The 22,855-nt window shown below is 37.7% G+C and overlaps 8 non-coding genes across 8 annotated transcripts; all 8 read left to right on the top strand.

Moving 5' to 3' along the window:
* Window positions 1-887: 887 nt before the first annotated feature.
* TRNAS-CGA (transfer RNA serine (anticodon CGA)) lies at window positions 888-969 on the top strand. The gene has a single exon. It is a non-coding gene; the product is annotated as a tRNA-Ser (tRNA).
* Window positions 970-15,278: 14,309 nt separating this feature from the next.
* Window positions 15,279-15,360, top strand: TRNAS-CGA (transfer RNA serine (anticodon CGA)). Its single transcript has one exon. It is a non-coding gene; the product is annotated as a tRNA-Ser (tRNA).
* Window positions 15,361-16,411: 1,051 nt separating this feature from the next.
* Window positions 16,412-16,493, top strand: TRNAS-UGA (transfer RNA serine (anticodon UGA)). The gene has a single exon. It is a non-coding gene; the product is annotated as a tRNA-Ser (tRNA).
* Window positions 16,494-18,033: 1,540 nt separating this feature from the next.
* Window positions 18,034-18,115, top strand: TRNAS-UGA (transfer RNA serine (anticodon UGA)). Its single transcript has one exon. It is a non-coding gene; the product is annotated as a tRNA-Ser (tRNA).
* A 1,330-nt stretch (window positions 18,116-19,445) lies between these two features.
* TRNAS-UGA (transfer RNA serine (anticodon UGA)) lies at window positions 19,446-19,527 on the top strand. Its single transcript has one exon. It is a non-coding gene; the product is annotated as a tRNA-Ser (tRNA).
* Window positions 19,528-20,019: 492 nt separating this feature from the next.
* TRNAS-CGA (transfer RNA serine (anticodon CGA)) lies at window positions 20,020-20,101 on the top strand. Its single transcript has one exon. It is a non-coding gene; the product is annotated as a tRNA-Ser (tRNA).
* A 1,051-nt stretch (window positions 20,102-21,152) lies between these two features.
* TRNAS-UGA (transfer RNA serine (anticodon UGA)) lies at window positions 21,153-21,234 on the top strand. Its single transcript has one exon. It is a non-coding gene; the product is annotated as a tRNA-Ser (tRNA).
* Window positions 21,235-21,719: 485 nt separating this feature from the next.
* On the top strand, window positions 21,720-21,801 carry TRNAS-CGA (transfer RNA serine (anticodon CGA)). The gene has a single exon. It is a non-coding gene; the product is annotated as a tRNA-Ser (tRNA).
* Window positions 21,802-22,855: the final 1,054 nt, after the last annotated feature.

The raw sequence follows: 22,855 nt of genomic DNA, 5'->3' as shown, positions 1-22,855 counted from the left end.
CTGTCTATACTATAACCTAATACTTAGTCATGTTTAGTAACTGAATCAGGTCTAGGTTGCATGCGGACAATAGTTCACTTCCACATCTTTCACCTATTTCCGTTTTTTTCCAGCATAAGATGACTTGGGAGCTGGACAACAATATCCATCAAGCTCCAATCCAAGCTACGTTCGTTCAAGTTACAGAGTTCCAGTTTAAAAGATACCTCACAACCTGACGTTACAGGACTTCTCACATCAAAGAAAGAGGAATAGACACGCCCACCAAAGACTTATATGCGGGCTATGTTGGCCTAGGATTGGTTAAAGTTTTTTGATTGATTGACTTGTGCTGCTGGAGGCATAAGTAAAGAAAGTTATGCAAAATACTCGCCTCCTGTCATTATTAAAATTAAGATTATACGTACACTACGTTAACATAATCTGCAATTATGCTAGATGAAATTGCATATATAGAATCTGCGTAAAGTGATTGTTAGAATCTATATAGAGACAATTCCTAAAAACGTGCATGTTGAAATAAATGACTTCTTACATCTACATTTCTAGTTTTAAAGCTGGCATCAACGTTCTGCTATGGAGTGCAAGAGTAGGTTTTTACTTATGGACATGTTCACGTTATTGTTGCATTCTAGAGTTGGATAGGTTAGTATGGATTAAGTGAGCAGCAAATGAAAAGATGGGCTGTTGGCTGCATGATACCTTCACTTTTTAGGAAAGTGCCTCAACATTTTCTTCACAAAAACTTCAGGATAAAGCACCCACAGATTCCTTGCATCATATCTACTAAATTGAGCTGTAATGTTTGTGTTACTCAATGAGCATGCATTTACTTCCGAAAAAAAGATACTGCTGGAAAAAAGTGACATTAACTAAGCAGCAGAAAAGCTGTGATGGCCGAGTGGTTAAGGCGTTGGATTCGAAATCCAATGGGGTCTCCCCGCACAGGTTCAAATCCTGTTCACAGCGAGAGAAATTACTGTTTTTAAAGTTTTGAAAATGTGATTATGTTCATGCTAGATGAAATTGCACATTAACCCCTTAACGACGAGTGACGGACGAGGTCCGTCACTCAGGGGAATGCGTTAATGACGAGTGACGGACCTCGTCCGTCACGCGTTAAAATTAACGCCGCGATCGCGCAGTGCCAGCGATCGCGGGGTTAATGCTGTTGCTGGGTCCCTCCGAGTCAGGGGCAGACCGGCAGCAGCAAATCCGGATATCCCAGCCCATGTGATCGCTGTGATAGCCAGTCACAGCGGTCACAATGCTGCTGGGATATCTGATCCGCCTCCCTCCACCTCGTGTGGGTTTGTGAAGTGGAGAGAGACGGATCGGTGCTACATTGTGTCCCTGATTTATTGCAGAGTTATACTTAAGTATAAAATTCACTTTTGTGGAGTTAAAAAAAAAAATTAACCCTTTCCCTGCTGCTTGATCACTGCTAGCAGTGATCAATATACAGGTCACAGTACTCTACTGTGATCTATTTTTTTTTTTTTACTTTCAAGGGTTAATTTTTAGGTTTTTTGTAACCCTAAGGGGTTAAATTTTATTATTTGATTTTATTAATTTGTGATTTAGTTATTTTGGTGGGTGGAATTTAGTGGGAATTAGGGTATAAAAAAAAAAAAAAAAAAAATTTTTTTTTTTGTTAGAGTTTTGTTAGCTGTGTTAGCTGTATTAACAATGTTTAGAAAGTATAGCGCGGAGGAGGCTTATGCCCTGTTAGCGGCAGACTCAGAGGCGACTGACACTGCCTCAGAGAGTGAAGCAGGGAGTGACGCAGGGGATGCAGGGGACATGGACTATGTGCCAGATACTGCAGGACCATCAGGAGAAATCGACGATTCCCCTAATGCTGACCATGGCGCAGATGACTGGGTACCCCCTAATAATTTTTCCCCAGACATCCCAGTGTTTACAGGCAATCCTGGCATACAGGCGGACCTGTCTGCCTATAGTGCGCTGGATGTTATGCAGCTGTTCTTGGGGGATGAGATTTTTGGGGAGATAGTCACCCAGACTAATCTCTATGCGGAGCAATATCTGGCACGCAATCCAGACTCTCTTATCTCTAGGAAAGAGAGATGGTACCCAACCAGTGTGCCAGAATTTAAACAATTCTGGGCACTGACCATGTTAATGGGGCTAATTAAAAAGCCCACAATTAGGATGTATTGGGCTAAACATCCTATTTGCAATACTCCTATTTTTGCCGAGACAATGACAAGGGAAAGATATGAAGACATACTAAGATTTATGCACTTTAGTGATAACAACAAGTGCCCCCCAAAAGGTGATCCGCAGTATGATCTTCTTTACAAACTACGCCCTTTAATTGCCCACTTTAACAGTAAATTTGCCGCTATATATACCCCCAATAAAAACATTTCCATTGACGAGTCCCTAATGAAGTTTAAGGGAAGACTGGGGTTTAGACAATATATCCCATAAAAAAGATCCCGATATGGGATAAAATTTTATAAACTATGTGAAAGTGGCAGTGGCTACGTATACACCTTCCGTGTATACGAAGGAAGGGATAGCCACCTTGATCCCCCAGGTTGCCCAGATATAGTAGGGACAAGTGGAAAAATTGTCTGGGACTTAATAATGCCACTACTTAATAAAGGTTATCATCTATACATCGATAACTTTTATAATAGCATCCCACTGTTACAAATGTTGTATTGCTTCGAGACCGTGGCCTGTGGCACTATTCGGAAGAGTCGCACAGGTTTCCCAAAGGCTCTGGCAAACAAAAAAATGAAAAGGGGGGAAACAGCAGCTCTCTGCCAGAATGAACTGCTGGCCCTCAAGTACAGGGATAAAAAGGATGTTTTCATCTTAACCACCATCCATGGTGAAAACACTCGGAGGGTCGCAGTTCGTGGCAGAGACGAATATAAACGGGTGCCAGTCTGCATACGGCAATATAATCGGCATATGGGGGGCGTTGACCTGTCCGATCAACTGATGCAGCCATATTTGATCATGAGAAAGACCAGGGCATGGTATAAAAAAGTGGGCATATACCTTTTGCAGATGGCAATCCACAATGCCTTTGTTATTTTTAAAAAGGCAAATGCTGGGCTGAAAAGCACTTTTCTTTCTTTCCAGTTTGAGCTAATTTCTAAGTGAAACACAAAAAATATACAAACAAAGTGGGATTAAGTGTGGTGGCAATAAATGCCACAGATCACCTGAGTGGAAACCCCTTACACCACTCTATAAAATACAAACATAAAATACATACAATGTAGGAGATGATTCACACTTCTAGAATGGTTCTGTAATATAAAAAGCAATATAGTGTAATATGCTAGTACAATTGTATCAATCAAAATGAGCGTCAGGTACTCACAAGCCTAGAGCCAAATTTCTGCATATGGCTCTCATGGATAGCGCTGTGGGACTTTTCAGGATGTCCCTCTCCTATTCCCAGATCACTTATATGATGCTCCGGTTGGGTAATAATCCAGGTTCCACAACTTGACTTGACTTTTTTCAAGAGAAAACTTTATTGCTCCCCAATGTGGAGTAAAACATGGATCAAATTAAAATTTCGATAAGATAAATAAAAAATAGAGTAACTGTATATAGTCCTGCCAATTGGCAAAAAGTCCAAATGTCCGAAACGCGTTTCGCCCCGTACCAGGGGCTTTTTCAATCGGTGTATGGGCTTCCTTCTCTGTTTGGCGTCTTCTTAATCCCCTTGTGTCTTTTCACTTCCGGGTTCCGGCTATCGCACGTATGGAACGCAACGTGCGTTCCACCACTGACGGCATGCGTTCCACTTTCAGATGGCGCCGTCGCTATCTACTGACGTCACTGGAACGCATGTCGAGCGTGTCGTGCGTTCCATTTCGGAATTAATAGGAATTTAGATAGCTTTAGTGGCATAACATAAAAGTGCTAAATAAATATGAATTTGTATAGCATTAGTGGCTTAGCATTAAAGTGCTGGTGGAATTTAAATAGCATTAATAGCTTAACATTAAAGTGCTTAATTAAACATTAAAATGCTGATGTTGTGCAAAAAGTGATATTAGCCTTTAACTTAGATAATATTAATCACATTGAAAAACATCATATGCTGACATATTATATTAAAGTGCTAGTGTTGTGCCAATGGTGATAATCATTCTTAATCTTAATACTGTTATATTTAAAGTGCTTATAGTTGTAGGGTATTATTAACTATCCATTACAATATTAAATATTCATCACACAGGTGTCTCTAGGTGGATAACAAAGTGCTTTCCGTTTTAGAGGATTGCAAATATATCTAATACTTTTAAAAGCCTGCTCTATGTAGTAGGAGGTGCCAGCATTTTCCTGATATTATTCAATTTTATTCTAGCATAAAGATGTTTTTAGAAGAAATGACAGACCTCGAAGTCTGAATTTAATCCGTGGGGTATTAGAGTGTTAAAGTTATAGATAAATTTCATTTCTTCTATTCCGATTTTTTTGTTAAAGTCACCTCCCCTCCAATCTTTTTCTACAAGTTTAAGTGGGCAAAAGAATAGGTTCTCAGGTTCCTGGTTATGGTGGGTTTTAAAGTGCTTTGATAAACTGTGTGTCTCTAGACCTTTTTTTATGTTGCGCACGTGTTCCGAAATTCTTATGTGCAGGCATCTTATGGTTCTGCCTATGTATAATAGGCCACAGGGGCATTTTATCACATAAATGACTCCTTTAGAGAAGCATGTAAGTTGTTCCTTAATGGTAAATTCCTTATTGATGAGATCTTTAATATCGGTCAGGTGTCTCTTTTTGCTTTTGGTGGTCCTGCACGCCAGGCAGGTCCCACAACCATAGAAACCTTTATTATAGTTTAGAAAATGTTTTATTTTGGCTGGGCCTTCACTACTTCGAACTAGGGTTTTTTTCATATTAGTGGCACCTCTATAAATTATACGTGGTTGGGTCGGTAACATAGTTTTTAAAACAGGATCTTCTTGTAAGATATACCAGTATTTCCTGATGGCTCTATTTATTTGTTTGTGGTTACCATTAAAATTGCAAATAAAAGGAATATTCTGGGTATACGTAGATTGTGTGTTTTGGGGTTTGTAGGTTAGTAAATCTTTCCTTGATGTGTTCATTACTTCCTCCATAGCTATGTTCAATTCAGTTTCTTCGTATCCTTTTTCTTTAAATTGTTCTCTTATTCTCCCTGCTTGTGTCCTAAAGTCTTCGTCATTAGTGCAGTTTCGCCTTATCCTCAAAAATTGTCCTTTAGGTGCGTTCTTAAGCCATGGTCTGTGGTGGCAGCTGGATTTCTCGATGTACCCGTTTGCATCTACTGTTTTGAAGAAATTTTTTGTTTTAATTTGCTCATTTTGTACAAAGATGTGGAGATCTAAAAAATGGATTTCCTTCTGACTTTGAGAGGTGGTGAGGATAATCCCCCAGTCATTGTCGTTTAAAAAGTGTTTGAACATCTCTAAAAGGTCTGTCGTGCCTTCCCAGATTAAAAAGATGTCGTCTATATATCGGTGGTAGGACACCAAATTCGACACCCAGGGATGGATTGAATAGATGAAATGTTCCTCCCAATACGCCATAAAAAGATTTGCGTAACTGGGTGCGAATTTGGTGCCCATCGCCGTCCCTCTAATTTGTAGATAAAAAGTATCGTGATACCAAAAAAAGTTGTTTGTTAAAATGAGATGGATCCCTTCTAAAATGAACTCTATTTGCTCATCTTTAAAATTCGCTTTAACTAAAAAATATTTCACCGCTCTTATTCCTATTTCGTGTGGGATAATGCTGTACAAGGATGTAACATCACTTGTGACCAAATGATAACTGTGTTTCCATTGGATAGAATCTAGAACTTGTAAGATATGGATTGTATCTTTCAAGTGTGACAATGTCTTAGCAACTATAGGCTGTAGTAGTATATCGATGTACTCTGAAATTCTGGAGGAAATGGAGTCTATTCCTGATATAATTGGGCGTCCGGGTGGGTTTAGTGGGTTCTTATGTACTTTAGGTAAATAATAAAAAACCGGTAATTTCGGGTGTGCTGTCTGTAAATATTTACCTTCTTTTTCTGTAAGTATTTCTTTTTCCAATCCCTTCTTAATATATTCTTCAAAGAGTTCCTTCACTTTGTTAGTGGGATTAGAATTAAGTTTTTGGTAAGTGCTGGAGTCTGAAAGGATTCTTTCAGATTCTTCCATATATTTCAGCTTCGATAATACCACTATCCCCCCCCCTTTGTCGGCTGGTTTTATAATCAGGTCTTTGTTTTTTTGTAATTTTGTTAAAGTATTTTTTTCTTTTCTAGACATGTTTTGTTGAAATTTATTTAGTTTTTTAATTTTGTTTATTTCCCCCATCACCATGGTCTCAAATGTTTTCATTCCATCAGAGATCATGTGTCTGGGAAAAAAAGTTGATTTCTCTTTCAATTGTGTTTGAACAAAATTTTGTTCGCTTTCCGAGGGTTCATTCGTCGGGCAATCTTTATCATTAAAAAACTTTTTTAAGCATAGATTTCTCATGAATTTATTCATGTCAATAAAAAAGTTGAATTTATCTATTTCGGCTGTAGGGGCAAACTTGAGGCCTTTTTTTAGGACTTGTATTTCTCCATCAGTAAGTGGGCAATCAGTAAGGTTAAAGATTCCATTGGAGTCTATAACCTTCCCTTCTTTTCTTTGTTTCCCCTTTCTTCCTCTTCTGATTCTTGTTCTCTGGATCTCTGGCGTTTGCCCGGGGATTCCCATGATGTCGGTTTCTCTTGCCATTTGAGCTTCCCTGTTGTGGGTTCCCTCCGAAAATCCACAGGAGTATCTCGATATTTTTCTGTGTGTAGTGGTTCTAGATTCAAAGTTTTTCTCTCTTCATATCTTTCTTGAGACTTGATGTCTCTTCTGGATTCCTTTTGTTGTCTTGAGGGATCTCTTTCTCTCGCATCTTCTGGTCTGAGAGCTTTCCGGCTATTCCTTCCATATTCTCTTGGCGTAATTCCTCTTCTTCTGTTTAGATCTGGCGAGGGGTTCCTCTTTTCTCCATATCTTTGCGTATTCCTTCTGTATTGTGGGGACTCTCTCCTTATGCCTTCTTTTACGACGTCTCTATAGCTCCTATTTGGGTCCCTATAGCTCCTATTGGGATGTTGGTATACTGAAGTTGATGCCTTTGGTGACCAATTGGTTTTTGAGGGATTGTTGTCAAGTGTTTTTTTAGATTGCCTATTCCCTCTCTGATCTTGTCTTATTCTCTGGGGGGAATCTTTGAGATATAACTCTTTATTGTTCCAATTATTTGTTCTATGGATTGGGGAGTGACAGTCTCTGTGATTTCTATACTTTACAAACTCGTTTTGTGGTCTATACCTTTCAATCTGATTTCTCTGATTTTGTTTTCTCATTCTTTTTGGATACCTGATGTTACCTGTTTTATAATCGTTAGTGTCTCTCAGGTATTTCTTTTTTTTAATTGCAATAGTTTCTTTTTCTATTTTTTCTACTTTTATTCTGACCTCTTTTATTATTTGATTAAATATTTCTGGGCTGGAGGTGTCGCTGAGTTTTTGTTTCCATTTATTTATCTCTTCGTCTATTTGTATTAGGGTTTCTTCCCTTCTAGATACTATGTACCCAATCACGCTAAAAGAGAAACCTTCAAGCAGCTTATTCCACCCTAACATAAAGCTGGGGTCTTCTCTATCAAAGGTAGGATCTTTTTCAAATCTGAGACCTCTCGGTGTTATTTGTTCTTTAACGTATTTTTTTAGGGTAGCTACTTCCCATTTTATTTTCATTTCACGGGTCAGTGCCTTTTCCAGATTATTTTTACATTTGTCAGTGTTGGTGTATTCTATATTGTTTGTTGAATCTTCAATTTCTACAAACATATGGTCAATATCTTTGACCGTGTAATTTCTGTCTTCTAAATAAGACATATTAGTTTATCCCAACGTTGTATATACAAGGGGAATTAAAAAAATAGTAAGTGAAACACAAAAAATATACAAACAAAGTGGGATTAAGTGTGGTGGCAATAAATGCCACAGATCACCTGAGTGGAAACCCCTTACACCACTCTATAAAATACAAACATAAAATACATACAATGTAGGAGATGATTCACACTTCTAGAATGGTTCTGTAATATAAAAAGCAATATAGTGTAATATGCTAGTACAATTGTATCAATCAAAATGAGCGTCAGGTACTCACAAGCCTAGAGCCAAATTTCTGCATATGGCTCTCATGGATAGCGCTGTGGGACTTTTCAGGATGTCCCTCTCCTATTCCCAGATCACTTATATGATGCTCCGGTTGGGTAATAATCCAGGTTCCACAACTTGACTTGACTTTTTTCAAGAGAAAACTTTATTGCTCCCCAATGTGGAGTAAAACATGGATCAAATTAAAATTTCGATAAGATAAATAAAAAATAGAGTAACTGTATATAGTCCTGCCAATTGGCAAAAAGTCCAAATGTCCGAAACGCGTTTCGCCCCGTACCAGGGGCTTTTTCAATCGGTGTATGGGCTTCCTTCTCTGTTTGGCGTCTTCTTAATCCCCTTGTGTCTTTTCACTTCCGGGTTCCGGCTATCGCACGTATGGAACGCAACGTGCGTTCCACCGCTGACGGCATGCGTTCCACTTTCAGATGGCGCCGTCGCTATCTACTGACGTCACTGGAACGCATGTCGAGCGTGTCGTGCGTTCCATTTCGGAATTAATAGGAATATAACAGTATTAAGATTAAGAATGATTATCACCATTGGCACAACACTAGCACTTTAATATAATATGTCAGCATATGATGTTTTTCAATGTGATTAATATTATCTAAGTTAAAGGCTAATATCACTTTTTGCACAACATCAGCATTTTAATGTTTAATTAAGCACTTTAATGTTAAGCTATTAATGCTATTTAAATTCCACCAGCACTTTAATGCTAAGCCACTAATGCTATACAAATTCATATTTATTTAGCACTTTTATGTTATGCCACTAAAGCTATCTAAATTCCTATTAATTCCGAAATGGAACGCACGACACGCTCGACATGCGTTCCAGTGACGTCAGTAGATAGCGACGGCGCCATCTGAAAGTGGAACGCATGCCGTCAGTGGTGGAACGCACGTTGCGTTCCATACGTGCGATAGCCGGAACCCGGAAGTGAAAAGACACAAGGGGATTAAGAAGACGCCAAACAGAGAAGGAAGCCCATACACCGATTGAAAAAGCCCCTGGTACGGGGCGAAACGCGTTTCGGACATTTGGACTTTTTGCCAATTGGCAGGACTATATACAGTTACTCTATTTTTTATTTATCTTATCGAAATTTTAATTTGATCCATGTTTTACTCCACATTGGGGAGCAATAAAGTTTTCTCTTGAAAAAAGTCAAGTCAAGTTGTGGAACCTGGATTATTACCCAACCGGAGCATCATATAAGTGATCTGGGAATAGGAGAGGGACATCCTGAAAAGTCCCACAGCGCTATCCATGAGAGCCATATGCAGAAATTTGGCTCTAGGCTTGTGAGTACCTGACGCTCATTTTGATTGATACAATTGTACTAGCATATTACACTATATTGCTTTTTATATTACAGAACCATTCTAGAAGTGTGAATCATCTCCTACATTGTATGTATTTTATGAGCTAATTTCTAAGCTGCTAGAATGCCACACAAGGAGACCATCAGTGGAGCCTAGCAGAAGAATGGAGGCAGGTCACTTCTGCTTTAAGATTCCACCAACCCCTAAAAAACAAAACCCCCAGAAAAGGTGCAGGGTGTGTTACAAGAGGGGCGTAAGAGTTGAGACCAGCTATTACTGCCCTGATTGCCCCTCTCAGCCCGGCCTATGTATTGGCCATTGTTTTAAAATTTTTCACACCCAGGCCGAATAAGTAGACCAGTTTTGGGGTGTGATTTTTGGTTACCGAATCTTGGCTTTGTCTACCGTTTATCCTGTCTTCTCTGATCCTTGACCTCGGCTTGTCCTATCGTTGTTCCGTTTCTCTTTACTCCTTTGACCTCGGCTTGTACCTTGACAATTCTCTGCTTGTATAGCCCGGCCATTCTAAGGACCGGTATTACAAGTTTCTCTCTCTGTGTTCTCTCTCTTTGTGGTCTGTCTGTGTTTTGGTTTCGGAATCCATGACAGCTTTGCCCGGGACGCAGATAACTGTGTACTACCCCCGGATAAGTTTACCCCAACTATTCTGTATATGGGGGTATCATTGCACTAAGATGACATAGCTGAGCAACATATTAGGTGTTATACTGCCGTAGCACACATAAGGATAGCAAAATATACAGTAACATCTCCAAGTGTGTGTCAAAAAGGCAGAAAAAATGCTAATTGCAACTAGACTTGGTACAAACTAACAAAAAAATGATCCTACACTAAGGTTTAGAATATACCTTTTGAAATACCCTGGGGTGTCTACTTTAAGAAATGGTAGGCCTTTGTGGGGTAGTTTGAATTTAATACCTGCTAAGATGCTTGGAAATTGCACATAGGCCCAGCGTCAAAATTCAAAGTTCGGTAAAAACTGATATGGCTTGGTCTCCTATATGGCACTGTAGCTTCACAAAATAGTCCCAAAGACATACAATAGGGGTGTCATTTTACTCAGAAGACTTAGCTGAACATAATTTGGGGGGTATGAACTTAGTGGCACATGTGAAATATACAAAATGCCCAGCACAAATGCAATCCATATGTAAAAAACGCACAAAATAATTTTATACCACATACTTTGGCATCTATTGGTGAAAAAATGGGGGCATGTTAAGGCACAATATGCACCTTATGAGATACCCTGGAGTGTCTACTTTAAGAAATGGTAGGCCTTTGTGGGGTAGTTTGAATTTAAAACATGCTAAGATGCTTGGAAATTGCACATAGGCCCAGCGTCAAAATTCAAAGTTTGGTAAAAACTGATATGGCTTGGTCTCCTATATGGCACTGTAGCTTCACAAAATAGTCCCAAAGACATACAATAGGGGTGTCATTTTACTCAGAAGACTTAGCTGAACATAATTTGGGGGGTATGAACTTAGTGGCACATGTGAAATATACAAAATGCCCAGCACAAATGCAATCCATATGTAAAAAACGCACAAAATAATTTTATACCACATACTTTGGCATCTATTGGTGAAAAAATGGGGGCATGTTAAGGCACAATATGCACCTTATGAGATACCCTGGAGTGTCTACTTTTACAAATGGTAGGCCTTTGTGGGTTTTTTTTGAACAGTCAAACTGTTATAATACCCCAAATGGAAGCATAGGCTCATTAAATCCGTCTCTCAAAATTCTACTGTGAGTACTGAAAAGGACAGGTCTCCTATATGGCACTGTAGCTTCACGAACTAGTGCCAAAGACATACAATGGGGGTGTCATTTTACTCAGAAGACTTAGCTGAACATAATTTGGGGGGTTTGAACTTAGTGGCACATGTGAAATATACAAAATGCCCAGCACAAAGGCAATCCATATGTAAAAAACGCACAAAATTATTTTTTACCACATACTTTGGCATCTATTGGTGAAAAAATGGGGGCATGTTAAGGCACAATATGCACCTTATGAGATACCCTGGAGTGTCTACTTTTACAAATGGTAGGCCTTTGTGGGGTTTTTTTGAACAGTCAAACTGTTATAATACCCCAAATGGAAGCATAGGCTCATTAAATCCGTCTCTCAAAATTCTACTGTGAGTACTGAAAAGGACAGGTCTCCTATATGGCACTGTAGCTTCACGAACTAGTGCCAAAGACATACAATGGGGGTGTCATTTTACTCAGAAGACTTAGCTGAACATAATTTGGGGGGTTTGAACTTAGTGGCACATGTGAAATATACAAAATGCCCAGCACAAATGCAATCCATATGTAAAAAACGCACAAAATTATTTTTTACCACATACTTTGGCATCTATTGGTGAAAAAATGGGGGCATGTTAAGGCACAATATGCACCTTATGAGATACCCTGGAGTGTCTACTTTTACAAATGGTAGGCCTTTGTGGTTTTTTTTTGAACAGTCAAACTGTTATAATACCCCAAATGGAAGCATAGGCTCATTAAATCCGTCTCTCAAAATTCTACTGTGAGTACAGAAAAGGACAGGTCTCCTTTATGGCACTGTAGCTTCACAAACTAGTGCCAAAGACATACAATGGGGGTGTCATTTTACTCAGAAGACTTAGCTGAACATAATTTGGGGGGTTTGAACTTAGTGGCACATGTGAAATATACAAAATGCCCAGCACAAATGCAATCCATATGTAAAAAGTGCACAAAATTATTTTATACCACATACTTTGGCAACTATTGGTGAAAAAATGGGGGCATGTTAAGGCACAATATGCACCTTATGAGATACCCTGGAGTGTCTACTGTTACAAATGGTAGGCCTTTGTGGGTTTTTTTTGAACAGTCAAACTGTTATAATACCCCAAATGGAAGCATAGGCTCATTAAATCCGTCTCTCAAAATTCTACTGTGAGTACTGAAAAGGACAGGTCTCCTATATGGCACTGTAGCTTCACGAACTAGTGCCAAAGACATACAATGGGGGTGTCATTTTACTCAGAAGACTTAGCTGAACATAATTTGGGGGGTTTGAACTTAGTGGCACATGTGAAATATACAAAATGCCCAGCACAAATGCAATCCATATGTAAAAAATGCACAAAATTATTTTTTACCACATACTTTGGCATGTATTGGTAAAAAAATGGGGGCATGTTAAGGCACAATATGCACCTTATGAGATACCCTGGAGTGTCTACTTTTACAAATGGTAGGCCTTTGGTTTTTTTTTTCGAACAGACAGACTGTTATAATACCCCAAATGGAAGCATAGGCTCATTAAATCCGTCTCTCAAAATTCTACTGTGAATACTGAAAAGGACAGGTCTCCTATATGGAACTGTAGCTTCACGAAATAGTGCCAAAGACATACAATGGGGGTACCGTTGTACTCAGCAGAAGTAACTGAACACATAATAAAACTTTGTACAGGAATAGCACACACCAACTTTACAAAATACACATGAGAAGTTCTTTGTTATAAGTTTGTGTGCGAAAACCCCCAAAAAACACAATTTTACTCCAATATTTAGCAGAGGTTGGCGGTAAAATGGCTACGTAGAAAGTGTCAAAACAACCTTAGGTAAATAGCCTGTGGTGTCTACTTTATATAAATATATACTTTTGTGTGGCAATTTTGTTTTCTTTTATGGCTATTAGGCTTACAAGACAAACATACCAAATTCTAAAATCGCTCCACATAAAAAGTGTATTTTACTCCTTGTGCTTTGTGACCTGTAACTACCAAAAAAAACTGAAAATCCCAGACACATTATATATTCTTTAATTCAGAACAACTAAATGAATTTATTTTTAATTACTTTCCTTAACCTGCACTAATTATGTACACATTATTATTGCAAAAACTGTAAAAAAAACACACAAAAATTCATTTTTTTTTGCATATTTCTGTATTTTTTTAATAATAAATAAGCATTTATATATATATGTGTTACATCAAATTAAAGCCCTTTCTGTCCTTTAAAAAACGGTATATAATATGTGTCGGTGCAATGAATAAGTAAAAAGCAAATTGCAGTTGAACGCAAATAGCAAAAAATGCAAAAAATGCCGTTGTCATTAAGTGAAAGACAAGCTTCTGAAGCTCTGTCCTTAAGGGGTTAAGAAACTGCATAAAGTGACGTTAGTATCTATTTAGAGACAATTCCTAAAAACATGCACGCTGAAATAAATGAATTCTTAAATCTACGTTTCTAGTTAAACCTACTCTTGCACTCCATAGCAGAACGTTGATGCCAGCTTTAAAACTAGAAAGTTAGATGTAAGAAGTCATTTATTTCAACATGCACGTTTTTAGGAATTGTCTCTAAATAGATACTAACATCACTTTACGCAGATTCTATATATGCAATTTCATCTTGCATAATCACATTTTCAACTTTAAAAACAGAGACACTTCTTCAAAACATGCACGCTGAAATAAATGTCTTCTTAAATCTACGTTTCTAGTTATAAAACAGGCATCAACATTCTGCTGTGGAGTGCAAGATTAGGTTGTTACCTATGGATATTGGCTGCTTGAGACCCTCACTTTTTGGGAAATTGCCTCAACATTTTTTTCAGGATAACTTAAGGTTGAAATTCTGTTCACAGCGAGAAATAGAATTGTTTTGAAATTTAAAAAACGGGTGTAAAGATATTTCCCATAGCACACATACCAGGATAACTTCAGGTTCAAATCCTGTTCACAGCGAGAAATAGAATTGTTTTGAAATTTGAAAATGTTGAACATGAAAATGGTTGTAAAGATATTTCCCATAGCACACATATCAGGATAACTTCAGGTTCAAATCCTGTTCACAGCGAGAAAAAGAATTGTTTTGAAATTTGAAAATGTTGAACATGAAAACTGGTGTAAAGATATTTCCCATAGCACACATACCAACGCTGTTCTTTCAAAACGGCAGAATATCCACTTAAATTGCACAAATACATGGTTGTTTACTAAATTGAGTATGTTTTTAAAGTTGAAAATGTGATTATTCCTCTTAATGTTGATACAAAACATTCTTCTGCTATCTGTGGCAATAAATGACACACCAACGCAACAAAAAAAGAAGAGTGACATTAACCCCAAAAGAAAACAGGCTGTGATGGCCGAGTGGTTTAGGCGTTGGACTTGAAATCCAATGGGGTCTCCCCGCACAGGTTCAAATCTTGTTCACAGCGAGATAGATTTCTGTTTTTAAAGTTGAAAATCTGATTATGCTAGATGAAATTGCATATATAGAATCTGCGTAAAGTTATGTTAGTATCTATATAGAGACAATTCCTAAAAACGTGCATGTTGAAATAAATGACTTCTTACATCTACATTTCTAGTTTTAAAGCTGGCATCAACGTTCTGCTATGGAGTGCAAGAGTAGGTTTTTACTTATGGACATGTTCACGTTATTGTTGCATTCTAGAGTTGGATAGGTTAGTATGGATTAAGTGAGCAGCAAATGAAAAGATGGGCTGTTGGCTGCATGATACCTTCACTTTTTAGGAAAGTGCCTCAACATTTTCTTCACAAAAACTTCAGGATAAAGCACCCACAGATTCCTTGCATCATATCTACTAAATTGAGCTGTAATGTTTGTGTTACTCAATGAGCATGCATTTACTTCCGAAAAAAAGATACTGCTGGAAAAAAGTGACATTAACTAAGCAGCAGAAAAGCTGTGATGGCCGAGTGGTTAAGGCGTTGGATTCGAAATCCAATGGGGTCTCCCCGCACAGGTTCAAATCCTGTTCACAGCGAGAGAAATTACTGTTTTTAAAGTTTTGAAAATGTGATTATGTTCATGCTAGATGAAATTGCACATTAAGAAACTGCATAAAGTGACGTTAGTATCTATTTAGAGACAATTCCTAAAAACATGCACGCTGAAATAAATGAATTCTTAAATCTACGTTTCTAGTTAAACCTACTCTTGCACTCCATAGCAGAACGTTGATGCCAGCTTTAAAACTAGAAAGTTAGATGTAAGAAGTCATTTATTTCAACATGCACGTTTTTAGGAATTGTCTCTAAATAGATACTAACATCACTTTACGCAGATTCTATATATGCAATTTCATCTTGCATAATCACATTTTCAACTTTAAAAACAGAGACACTTCTTCAAAACATGCACGCTGAAATAAATGTCTTCTTAAATCTACGTTTCTAGTTATAAAACAGGCATCAACATTCTGCTGTGGAGTGCAAGATTAGGTTGTTACCTATGGATATTGGCTGCTTGAGACCCTCACTTTTTGGGAAATTGCCTCAACATTTTTTTCAGGATAACTTAAGGTTGAAATTCTGTTCACAGCGAGAAATAGAATTGTTTTGAAATTTAAAAAACGGGTGTAAAGATATTTCCCATAGCACAGATACCAGGATAACTTCAGGTTCAAATCCTGTTCACAGCGAGAAATAGAATTGTTTTGAAATTTGAAAATGTTGAACATGAAAATGGTTGTAAAGATATTTCGCATAGCACACATATCAGGATAACTTCAGGTTCAAATCCTGTTCACAGCGAGAAAAAGAATTGTTTTGAAATTTGAAAATGTTGAACATGAAAACTGGTGTAAAGATATTTCCCATAGCACACATACCAACGCTGTTCTTTCAAAACGGCAGAATATCCACTTAAATTGCACAAATACATGGTTGTTTACTAAATTGAGTATGTTTTTAAAGTTGAAAATGTGATTATTCCTCTTAATGTTGATACAAAACATTCTTCTGCTATCTGTGGCAATAAATGACACACCAACGCAACAAAAAAAGAAGAGTGACATTAACCCCAAAAGAAAACAGGCTGTGATGGCCGAGTGGTTAAGGCGTTGGACTTGAAATCCAATGGGGTCTCCCCGCACAGGTTCAAATCCTGTTCACAGCGAGATAGATTTCTGTTTTTAAAGTTGAAAATGTGATTATGCTAGATGAAATTGCATATATAGAATCTGCGTAAAGTGATTGTTAGTATCTATATAGAGACAATTCCTAAAAACGTGCATGTTGAAATAAATGACTTCTTACATCTACATTTCTAGTTTTAAAGCTGGCATCAACGTTCTGCTATGGAGTGCAAGAGTAGGTTTTTACTTATGGACATGTTCACGTTATTGTTGCATTCTAGAGTTGGATAGGTTAGTATGGATTAAGTGAGCAGCAAATGAAAAGATGGGCTGTTTTTAAAGTTTTGAAAATGTGATTATGTTCATGCTAGATGAAATTGCACATTAAGAAACTGCATAAAGTGACGTTAGTATCTATTTAGAGACAATTCCTAAAAACATGCACGCTGAAATAAATGAATTCTTAAATCTACGTTTCTAGTTAAACCTACTCTTGCACTCCATAGCAGAACGTTGATGCCAGCTTTAAAACTAGAAAGTTAGATGTAAGAAGTCATTTATTTCAACATGCACGTTTTTAGGAATTGTCTCTAAATAGATACTAACATCACTTTACGCAGATTCTATATATGCAATTTCATCTTGCATAATCACATTTTCAACTTTAAAAACAGAGACACTTCTTCAAAACATGCACGCTGAAATAAATGTCTTCTTAAATCTACGTTTCTAGTTATAAAACAGGCATCAACATTCTGCTGTGGAGTGCAAGATTAGGTTGTTACCTATGGATATTGGCTGCTTGAGACCCTCACTTTTTGGGAAATTGCCTCAACATTTTTTTCAGGATAACTTAAGGTTGAAATTCTGTTCACAGCGAGAAATAGAATTGTTTTGAAATTTAAAAAACGGGTGTAAAGATATTTCCCATAGCACAGATACCAGGATAACTTCAGGTTCAAATCCTGTTCACAGCGAGAAATAGAATTGTTTTGAAATTTGAAAATGTTGAACATGAAAATGGTTGTAAAGATATTTCCCATAGCACACATATCAGGATAACTTCAGGTTCAAATCCTGTTCACAGCGAGAAAAAGAATTGTTTTGAAATTTAAAAAACGGGTGTAAAGATATTTCCCATAGCACACATACCAGGATAACTTCAGGTTCAAATCCTGTTCACAGCGAGAAATAGAATTGTTTTGAAATTTGAAAATGTTGAACATGAAAATGGTTGTAAAGATATTTCCCATAGCACACATATCAGGATAACTTCAGGTTCAAATCCTGTTCACAGCGAGAAAAAGAATTGTTTTGAAATTTGAAAATGTTGAACATGAAAACTGGTGTAAAGATATTTCCCATAGCACACATACCAACGCTGTTCTTTCAAAACGGCAGAATATCCACTTAAATTGCACAAATACATGGTTGTTTACTAAATTGAGTATGTTTTTAAAGTTGAAAATGTGATTATTCCTCTTAATGTTGATACAAAACATTCTTCTGCTATCTGTGGCAATAAATGACACACCAACGCAACAAAAAAAGAAGAGTGACATTAACCCCAAAAGAAAACAGGCTGTGATGGCCGAGTGGTTAAGGCGTTGGACTTGAAATCCAATGGGGTCTCCCCGCACAGGTTCAAATCCTGTTCACAGCGAGATAGATTTCTGTTTTTAAAGTTGAAAATGTGATTATGCTAGATGAAATTGCATATATAGAATCTGCGTAAAGTGATTGTTAGTATCTATATAGAGACAATTCCTAAAAACGTGCATGTTGAAATAAATGACTTCTTACATCTACATTTCTAGTTTTAAAGCTGGCATCAACGTTCTGCTATGGAGTGCAAGAGTAGGTTTTTACTTATGGACATGTTCACGTTATTGTTGCATTCTAGAGTTGGATAGGTTAGTATGGATTAAGTGAGCAGCAAATGAAAAGATGGGCTGTTTTTAAAGTTTTGAAAATGTGATTATGTTCATGCTAGATGAAATTGCACATTAAGAAACTGCATAAAGTGACGTTAGTATCTATTTAGAGACAATTCCTAAAAACATGCACGCTGAAATAAATTAATTCTTAAATCTACGTTTCTAGTTAAACCTACTCTTGCACTCCATAGCAGAACGTTGATGCCAGCTTTAAAACTAGAAAGTTAGATGTAAGAAGTCATTTATTTCAACATGCACGTTTTTAGGAATTGTCTCTAAATAGATACTAACATCACTTTACGCAGATTCTATATATGCAATTTCATCTAGCATAATCACATTTTCAACTTTAAAAACAGAGACACTTCTTCAAAACATGCACGCTGAAATAAATGTCTTCTTAAATCTACGTTTCTAGTTATAAAACAGGCATCAACATTCTGCTGTGGAGTGCAAGATTAGGTTGTTACCTATGGATATTGGCTGCTTGAGACCCTCACTTTTTGGGAAATTGCCTCAACATTTTTTTCAGGATAACTTAAGGTTGAAATTCTGTTCACAGCAAGAAATAGAATTGTTTTGAAATTTAAAAAACGGGTGTAAAGATATTTCCCATAGCACAGATACCAGGATAACTTCAGGTTCAAATCCTGTTCACAGCGAGAAATAGAATTGTTTTGAAATTTGAAAATGTTGAACATGAAAATGGTTGTAAAGATATTTCCCATAGCACACATATCAGGATAACTTCAGGTTCAAATCCTGTTCACAGCGAGAAAAAGAATTGTTTTGAAATTTGAAAATGTTGAACATGAAAACTGGTGTAAAGATATTTCCCATAGCACACATACCAACGCTGTTCTTTCAAAACGGCAGAATATCCACTTAAATTGCACAAATACATGGTTGTTTACTAAATTGAGTATGTTTTTAAAGTTGAAAATGTGATTATTCCTCTTAATGTTGATACAAAACATTCTTCTGCTATCTGTGGCAATAAATGACACACCAACGCAACAAAAAAAGAAGAGTGACATTAACCCCAAAAGAAAACAGGCTGTGATGGCCGAGTGGTTAAGGCGTTGGACTTGAAATCCAATGGGGTCTCCCCGCACAGGTTCAAATCCTGTTCACAGCGAGATAGATTTCTGTTTTTAAAGTTGAAAATGTGATTATGCTAGATGAAATTGCATATATAGAATCTGCGTAAAGTGATTGTTAGTATCTATATAGAGACAATTCCTAAAAACGTGCATGTTGAAATAAATGACTTCTTACATCTACATTTCTAGTTTTAAAGCTGGCATCAACGTTCTGCTATGGAGTGCAAGAGTAGGTTTTTACTTATGGACATGTTCACGTTACTGTTGCATTCTAGAGTTGGATAGGTTAGTATGGATTAAGTGAGCAGCAAATGAAAAGATGGGCTGTTGGCTGCATGATACCTTCACTTTTTAGGAAAGTGCCTCAACATTTTCTTCACAAAAACTTCAGGATAAAGCACCCACAGATTCCTTGCATCATATCTACTAAATTGAGCTGTAATGTTTGTGTTACTCAATGAGCATGCATTTACTTCCGAAAAAAAGATACTGCTGGAAAAAAGTGACATTAACTAAGCAGCAGAAAAGCTGTGATGGCCGAGTGGTTAAGGCGTTGGATTCGAAATCCAATGGGGTCTCCCCGCACAGGTTCAAATCCTGTTCACAGCGAGAGAAATTACTGTTTTTAAAGTTTTGAAAATGTGATTATGTTCATGCTAGATGAAATTGCACATTAAGAAACTGCATGAAGTGACGTTAGTATCTATTTAGAGACAATTCCTAAAAACATGCACGCTGAAATAAATGAATTCTTAAATCTACGTTTCTAGTTAAACCTACTCTTGCACTCCATAGCAGAACGTTGATGCCAGCTTTAAAACTAGAAAGTTAGATGAAAGAAGTCATTTATTTCAACATGCACGTTTTTAGGAATTGTCTCTAAATAGATACTAACATCACTTTACGCAGATTCTATATATGCAATTTCATCTTGCATAATCACATTTTCAACTTTAAAAACAGAGACAATTCTTCAAAACATGCACGCTGAAATAAATGTCTTCTTAAATCTACGTTTCTAGTTATAAAACAGGCATCAACATTCTGCTGTGGAGTGCAAGATTAGGTTGTTACCTATGGATATTGGCTGCTTGAGACCCTCACTTTTTGGGAAATTGCCTCAACATTTTTTTCAGGATAACTTAAGGTTGAAATTCTGTTCACAGCGAGAAATAGAATTGTTTTGAAATTTTAAAAACGGGTGTAAAGATATTTCCCATAGCACACATACCAGGATAACTTCAGGTTCAAATCCTGTTCACAGCGAGAAATAGAATTGTTTTGAAATTTGAAAATGTTGAACATGAAAATGGTTGTAAAGATATTTCCCATAGCACACATATAAGGATAACTTCAGGTTCAAATCCTGTTCACAGCGAGAAAAAGAATTGTTTTGAAATTTGAAAATGTTGAACATGAAAACTGGTGTAAAGATATTTCCCATAGCACACATACCAACGCTGTTCTTTCAAAACGGCAGAATATCCACTTAAATTGCACAAATACATGGTCATTTACTAAATTTAGTATGTTTTTAAAGTTGAAAATGTGATTATTCCTCTTAATGTTGATACAAAACATTCTTCTGCTATCTGTGGCAATAAATGACACACCAACGCAACAAAAAAAGAAGAGTGACATTAACCCCAAAAGAAAACAGGCTGTGATGGCCGAGTGGTTAAGGCGTTGGACTTGAAATCCAATGGGGTCTCCCCGCACAGGTTCAAATCCTGTTCACAGTGAGATAGATTTCTATTTTTAAAGTTGAAAATGTGATTATGCTAGATGAAATTGCATATATAGAATCTGCGTAAAGTGATGTTAGTATCTATATAGAGACAATTCCTAAAAACGTGCATGTTGAAATAAATGACTTCTTACATCTACATTTCTAAAGCTGGCATCAACGTTCTGCTATGGAGTGCAAGAGTAGGTTTTTACTTATGGACATGTTCACGTTATTGTTGCATTCTAGAGTTGGATAGGTTAGTATGGATTAAGTGAGCAGCAAATGAAAAGATGGGCTGTTGGCTGCATGATACCTTCACTTTTTAGGAAAGTGCCTCAACATTTTCTTCACAAAAACTTCAGGATAAAGCACCCACAGATTCCTTGCATCATATCTACTAAATTGAGCTGTAATGTTTGTGTTACTCAATGAGCATGCATTTACTTCCGAAAAAAAGATACTGCTGGAAAAAAGTGACATTAACTAAGCAGCAGAAAAGCTGTGATGGCCGAGTGGTTAAGGCGTTGGATTCGAAATCCAATGGGGTCTCCCTGCACAGGTTCAAATCCTGTTCACAGCGAGAGAAATTACTGTTTTTTTTTTTTTTTAAATTCTTTATTTTTAGTTGTGCATGGCATAACAACTAGCCCACGTAGCCACGACAGCTAGCGTAGGCGACAACATTCAAAACAGTGTATACATAGTTTTCAAATATACTGCACAATTTTACATTTTGGTGATACAAAAACACAGACAGTGAGCAAGTAAGAACTTTTGTGATTGAGTCTTCCTGGCCACCCTGCCCCTTTAGTTATCTATGTACCTAGCGTTCCCTACCGGCAAACCACGGGTGACTCTCGTAGCACACACAGGTAGCATTAGCCTAACTGTATCGAAAAACAGGAGCTATAAAGGTGGTCAAAGTCAACCCCCTATCGTGTCTGAGGCCCTTGTAGGGATCTCCCGAGAACTGATTCGGCATTTCAGCTGCCGTCTGTCAGCTCGGGTTCTGAGTTTTTGCAAAAATAATCAGAGAACGCTACATGAGGGAAGAAGTATTACGTGCGTCTTTAGTGTATATGGGCACAAGAGCCTGAATGGTGCGTGGCCTCCCCTAACAAGGAAGCCTCTGTGATACCTGGGGCTCTCTATGGGGACTAGCCCGCGGGCCCCGCTGTAGTGCCCATACCTACTAGAAAGAAAGAAAAGAGAAAGAAAGAAAAGAGAAAGGTCAAGAAGAGGAAGGTAGGGTGGGGGGGGTCGGGGGGGGGGAGTCATCTGGTTGTCCTCGTCCGTTCTCCTACGCAATCGTCAGTCTATTGCTCCAGTGCCAGTCCTAGCACAAAGGGCTATTTTCCCAGGGCGCCCAGATTTTTTGGAATTGTGCCTGGGTTCCTCTAACCCGTGCCGTCAGGTCGTCCATTACGTATACCTCTCTTATTCTGTTAATTACCCCTGCTATGGCTGGTGTGGTCTGTTTAAGCCAATCAGCTGCCACTGCTCTCCTGGCTGCCAGTGTAAATTTATGGATGAGTTTCTGTTCACGTCTAGTCCACCCTTCAACTGTTCTACTGAGCAGGTAGAGCCATGGGTCCAAGGGCGGGGGTCTGGAAAAAACCTGGGCCATCATATCC

The sequence above is a fragment of the Pelobates fuscus genome, chromosome 3 (genome assembly GCF_036172605.1).
Source record: "Pelobates fuscus isolate aPelFus1 chromosome 3, aPelFus1.pri, whole genome shotgun sequence".
In the NCBI taxonomy this organism is placed as follows: Eukaryota; Metazoa; Chordata; class Amphibia; order Anura; family Pelobatidae; genus Pelobates; species Pelobates fuscus.
This window is presented reverse-complemented; position numbering and strand designations above follow the sequence as displayed.